This window comes from Oncorhynchus clarkii, chromosome 28 (assembly GCF_045791955.1).
Source record: "Oncorhynchus clarkii lewisi isolate Uvic-CL-2024 chromosome 28, UVic_Ocla_1.0, whole genome shotgun sequence".
In the NCBI taxonomy this organism is placed as follows: domain Eukaryota; kingdom Metazoa; phylum Chordata; class Actinopteri; order Salmoniformes; family Salmonidae; genus Oncorhynchus; species Oncorhynchus clarkii.
The window spans coordinates 17,543,065-17,549,064 of NC_092174.1; the positions used below are offsets into that span (position 1 = coordinate 17,543,065).

The 6,000-nt window shown below is 40.5% G+C and overlaps 1 pseudogene; it reads right to left on the reverse strand.

Annotated features, from left to right (window-relative positions):
* Positions 1 to 3,622: 3,622 nt before the first annotated feature.
* On the reverse strand, positions 3,623 to 6,000 carry LOC139387235 (ladderlectin-like; annotated as a pseudogene).

Consider the following 6,000-nt stretch of genomic DNA (forward strand, 5'->3'; position numbering starts at 1 on the left):
TCTGTTTGTGAGTTGAGTTCTACTGCTTCCTGCTCTCCTTTTTTAAGGACCCATCCAGTCAGACCCCTCCCACTCTCATCCTTTAACCGGTCAAATAATCAACTAATCATCAAGCTTTTATCATTTGAATCAGCTGTGTTGTGTTAGGGCAGAAACCAAAACGTATAGCCACGGGAAGAAGTTTGTTGGTGCAGGGTACTTTTAATGAATGTTATTTTCAATTGGGGTGCTGGAAAAATATCTTTGCCTGTGCTACAGGCGCTCTATTGGTCCACTATTATAGCACAACTTTTGTGAAAATGTAACAAATCTATAAAAAGTTAACATATATACATATATACAGTACCAGTCAAAAGTTTGGACACACCTACTCATTCAAGGCTTTTTCTTTATTTTTACTATTTTCTTTGTAGAATAATAGTGAAGACCTCAAAACTGTGAAATAACACATATGGAATCATGAGGTAACCAAAAAAAGTGTTACACGAAACCAAATATATGTTAGATTCTTCAAAGTAGCCACCTTTAAACTTGATGACAGCTTTGTACACCCTTCTCTCAACCAGCTTCACCTGGTATGCTTTTCCAACATTCTTAAAGGAATTCCCACATATGTTGAGCACTTGTTTGCTGCTTTTCCTTAACTCTGCGGTCCAACTCATCCCAAACCATCTCAATTGGGTTGAGGTTGGGTGATTGTGGAGGCCAGGGCGGTCTGATGCAACACTACATCCCTCTACCTTATTGGTCAAACAGCCTGGAGGTATGTTGGGTCGTTGTCCTGTTGAAAAACAAATGATAGTCCCACTAAGCGCAAACCAGATGGGATGGTGTATCGCTGCAGAATGCTGTGGTAGCCATGCTGGTTAAGCGTGCCTTGAATTCTAAATAAAACACAGACAGTGTTACCAGCAAAGCACCATCACACCTCCTACTCCATGCTTCACGGTGGGAACCACACATGCGGAGATCATTCGTTCACCTACTCTGCATCTCACAAAGACACACTAATCAGACCAAAGGACAGATTTCCACCGGTCTAATGTCCATTGCTCGTGTTTCTTGGCCCAAGCAAGTCTCTTGTTCTTATCGGTGTCCTTTAGGAGTGGTTTCTTTGCAGCAGTTTGACATGAAGGCCTGATTCACGCAGTCTCCTCTGAACAGTTGATGTTGAGATGTGTCTGTTACTTCAACTCTGTGAAGCATTTATTTGGGCTGCAATTTCTGAGGCTGGTAACTCTAATGAACTTATCCTCTGCAGCAGAGGTAACTCTGGGTCTTCCTTTCCTGTGGCGGTCCTCGGGAGAGCCAGTTTCATCATAGCGCTTGATGGTTTTTGCGACTGCAATTGAAGAAACTTTCAAAGTTCTTGAAATGTTCCGCATTGACTGACCTTCATGTCTTAAAGCAATGATGGACTGTCATTTCTCTTTGCTTATTTGAGCTGTTCTTGTCAAATAAATGGACTTGGTCTTTTACCAAACAGGGCTATCTACTTTATACCTCCCCTACCTTGCCACAACACAACCTCATGAATCTGGATAAGAGAATGCCAAGAGTGTGCAAAGCTGTCATCAAGGCAAAGGGTGGCTACTTTGAAGAATCTCAAATATAACATAGCTTTTGATTTGTTTAACACTTTTCTGGTTACTACATGATTCCATATGTGTTATGTCATAGTTTTGATGTCGTCATTATTCTACAATGTAGAAAATAGTAGAGAATAAAGAAAAACCCTGGAATGAGTAGGCGTGTCCAAACTTTTGACTGGATATCACCTGCAGGAATAGCCATTTTTGTTAAGCTCATTCCTACCCTGCTCCTGTATTCTTTTCAAACATCGACCAGTAGCATCGATAGTGCCTCTCTCTCTCTTTGCCAGAGTCTACCCCATTATAAGAACCCCAACAATAATTGCTAAAAGCCTATGTAAGCCTGTTGGCTGATTGGCATGTATGAGATGATGGAATTTGCTTTTGGAAAAAAGTTGAGGCTTTTTGACACTGGCTTGAGCGGGTCTTAGCAGAGCATGTGTATGTGAGCATCAACAAGCCTTGTTACCATATACCCTTTGAGAATGAATGAACAAATAGTTACTTCACACAAACATATGTACCAGATTCCTTTTGGGAAATTCATTTGGGTTGTTTTCTTTGCACATTGGAGGACCCCTGCAAAACCAAGCGTGAGGTAATGGCAATGATGTCATGTGTGCTATCCACATCTTGGTGCTCAACTGTGAAACATCATGCGGTGCTGAACAATTTGAATCAGCTTGGCTCGTCTTGTGGAATACTCTGATCAAAACTGATACATTAATGAAATCGTTGCACTAAATGAATTATTTGGAAACTAGAATCTGATTAAGGGAAAGTTACACTTTTCTGTGAGCGCAATCAACCTATTTGTGCATGCCCAACGGAATGAACATTGTGGTGCGGGGACTGCCATATTGTGTTATCATTTTGCCATAAGGTGTAGAGAAATTTTTGCGGTTTTAAAGCCAAATTCCAGTAATTGTACACATTTTGCTATATGAGTGAGAGACTAATACATTCAATGGGGCCCTGTCATGCCAAATACTGTCTCCCTGTGTCACAATGGGATTCGAACAAGTATTAGCGTTCATTGCTATATCGATTAGAATTTGAGATCAGCCTACATTGTGTTCTTTTCTTCGTCGCTATGCAAACAAGGCTGATTTCTGCGACCATTTCTGTTTAAACAAGCTTGGTTTAGCTTGTAACATGGAAACGTACATTCAAACTACTTTTTGGGGTACCTCGTCAACATTACATGAAATCCATGTCTTAAACATTGCTACGTTTCGGGAAATGGCAAAGAAAACGTGTATTCTGCTTGACACATTAAAGTGACTTACCTTACAGATCAAAGTAAGCTGATGTCCACTCCATTCAGATGTAAATCCTTTTGATTCAGTCACTGGCTTGTCTGGCTGTCATGTTTCTTTTAACCTGCCCTCATCTACACTGAAATAATATCCTTTCAGGAGGCCTCTATTATGATTCACCCCCCCCCTCTCATTAATACACCCTTGTGGTTGAATATATATCGTTTTATGTACATATGTGAACTTGTTAGATATTACTGCATGGTTAGAACTAGAAGCACAAGCATTTCTCTACACTCGCATTAGCATCTGCTAACCATGTGTACGTGACAAATAAAATTGGATAGGGAACAGATGGGGTAGGGAAATGTAACACTTAAAATTCACAGAGTGCTCTGACAACAGCATGATCATTTTCTACTTATTTTAAAGCTATATACACACACACTGTTCGTTTACGTTAATGTTTGTGGAGTAAGACAACTTTTTGGGTCCTAAGAGAATTCTATTCTTCAAGAAACAATGGATCAACAATCAAATAATTTAAATGCCCACTGAACAGACACCCAGACTGCTTCTTCAAGAAACAAAGTGAAGCAATGTTTAATAACCACTCATGAGATTAAATACGTACACCAGTTTTATTGACAAGCTACAATAGTTACACAACAAGTCAAACGTATTTTACAGCAACAAATACCTTCAAAGTAATTCACTATAACATGAAACATTTGCAGTTAGGATGCTGACACCAGAGTAGCATTTCTGGTTTCAATTGACAGTTTGAAGGATTAAACAGGTTCTTATGGAGCACACGGAGGGATAGCTCTTTCCACATGATTCATCGTTCCAGCCGTTTTCATCTTAAGAGGAAACACGAAATAGAAATTACCTCTCGATGTACACGAAAATAGAAAAGTAGGTCACATTTATTTGTTAAACTTGCTCAAAAAAAGTTTAATTTGATGAATGATAATGTACCTCCAAAGTTGATCTGAATACATGGCTCTCTGGCACCATTGTGGTTATTCGGCTCCCCTTCAGCCCAGCTCTCGTGATCAAATTTGGAGCCGTCACTCCAGAACCATAGCCTGTCCTGTGTGGAAGTAGTGAGATCTCAGTATCAAATGTTACATGTATTTTAGAAATTGTTCAGCAAGCACAACACTCATGGTCTTTCCTCCAACAAAACGGTAAAAGCCACCACTACCAAAACGTGCAGACCGACAATGGAACTGTTGGGTGAAAAAAATACACAAGTGTTGATACTACAACCACATTTCTAGAAATCCCAAAAATAGAAAAAGACAGCTAGTAAGTTGTTTCTGCGCCATAGCAAAGAGGAAGAGGCGAAGCGAGAAGGGTAACTAAGCCCAAAATCTGCCTTCTCAAGCGGGTAGCGTTTTTCCTGGTCACCAAGCAACTCGTTTTTGTATGGCCGTCAATAAGATGTCGAATTTCATTAACGAAAAACATAATGGCTTATTTGAGCAAATATACGTTTTGTAATGCTTAGGTTGTTACAAGTACTGATACAAGTAGCACACATGACATGCCAGAAACTGAGAAAACCATTTCTCTCGGAATTGTGTCTGTCCCTCGAATCTGCCCGACATTGCAGACTCTTCACATCGTTAGAGGCCAATGGAGTATCTGGTTCATCTAATGGATCATCTGTGGCAATTGCTCTGGATATTTCGAGATGATCAACTCAAATCTAGACCTACAACCAACAGTATTTATTTTGCTTTTGACAATGACTTCACATGCCTAAATACTTAAAATCACATATCAGTTTAAAGACATGACATTGGGCCATGTTTACTTGAATTATGTTTGGTTAAAAGGTAGGCAAGTAACTTCATGCCTACTGTGCCAAAGCAATTTACAGTTATTAAAATGGGAGTGTGGATATAATGGTAATATCCAAATTCCACGTAGAACTCGAGTTGCGAATGTCAATCTTTCCTCTGCGGTACCTCAAACTGTGGTCATTACCAGCTGAGAAACTGGCGAGTTGATTACTCCTGGCACAGAGTTGTCTGACCAGGTTCTTAACACCTACTCTGAGCTGATGGTTTTATTAGTCTTAAGTATTAAGGCATCTTCACTTTGGGTACCTTTTCCACCTTTGCTTGAACAGCATCAAATCCACCAATCCAGGTAAGAGGGAAACTGCCAGTCGCGATCAACACCACCGCCTGTAGAAATTGGAACTCTTCATAGCTGTGCACAGATGCCAGGTTTGCCAAGGTACTTTACAGTGTTGTACACAGGCTTCAGTTTTTCTCCAAGTAACTGACAGTGGCGCTAGAGCAAGCAGTACACAGAGACAAAGACATGTCATAATGGAAGTATTAGTCAGTTGTCCAGTCTGAGAATTTGTCTTCTGGACTCTCAAATATAGGAATTAGTTCATCTCAGTCTTAACCCATGCCTTGAGGGTTCTAATATACAAGAGGGCCCAACTCCACACAATATTGAAAAGCCTATAGAAAATTGCAATTACAGCATATTAAGGGGAGGTTCAGTATTTTACATGAGGCGCCTGTTAAAATAAGGCCAAAGCACCTTTAACTCAAAAAACTAAGTTGACTTCAATTGTAGAAGGTAAGCATTATACCTCTGCATTGGGCCATGTCCTTGCAGTTTTGACAAACATGAAGCAGCGTGAATTAAATTGGAACCAGCCTCTGGGGCATGGGTTTCTTTGGTCTGCTGCAAATCTCACCAAATCATCTGAAAGGAGAAGACAGGGAGGGTTCCGAAATTGCAGCAGACTTTAAAGGATAGTCCAGACTGACCCTTGCATCAAAAATAACATTTGGAGATCAGTCATGCCACACTACAACAAAACATACACAATCAATGATGTAAAGCACAAACTCATTCCACAGAGCGTCTACAGGTTTTCGCTCCTCCCTCGATTGATCAATTTAGGTCACTAATTAGTAAGGAACTCCCCTCACCTGGTTGTCTAGGTCTTCATTGAAAGGTAAGCCAACTGCAGATGCAAGACACTCCGTGGAATGAGTTTGACACTCGTGATTTAAAGTGTGAGGCTGACTCTTACTTGCTATGTTCAAAGTCATTCTGTCACCCAGTGTAAAGGCAGCGCTGAGAAGCAGTAGAAGGGTCAACGTCGCCAT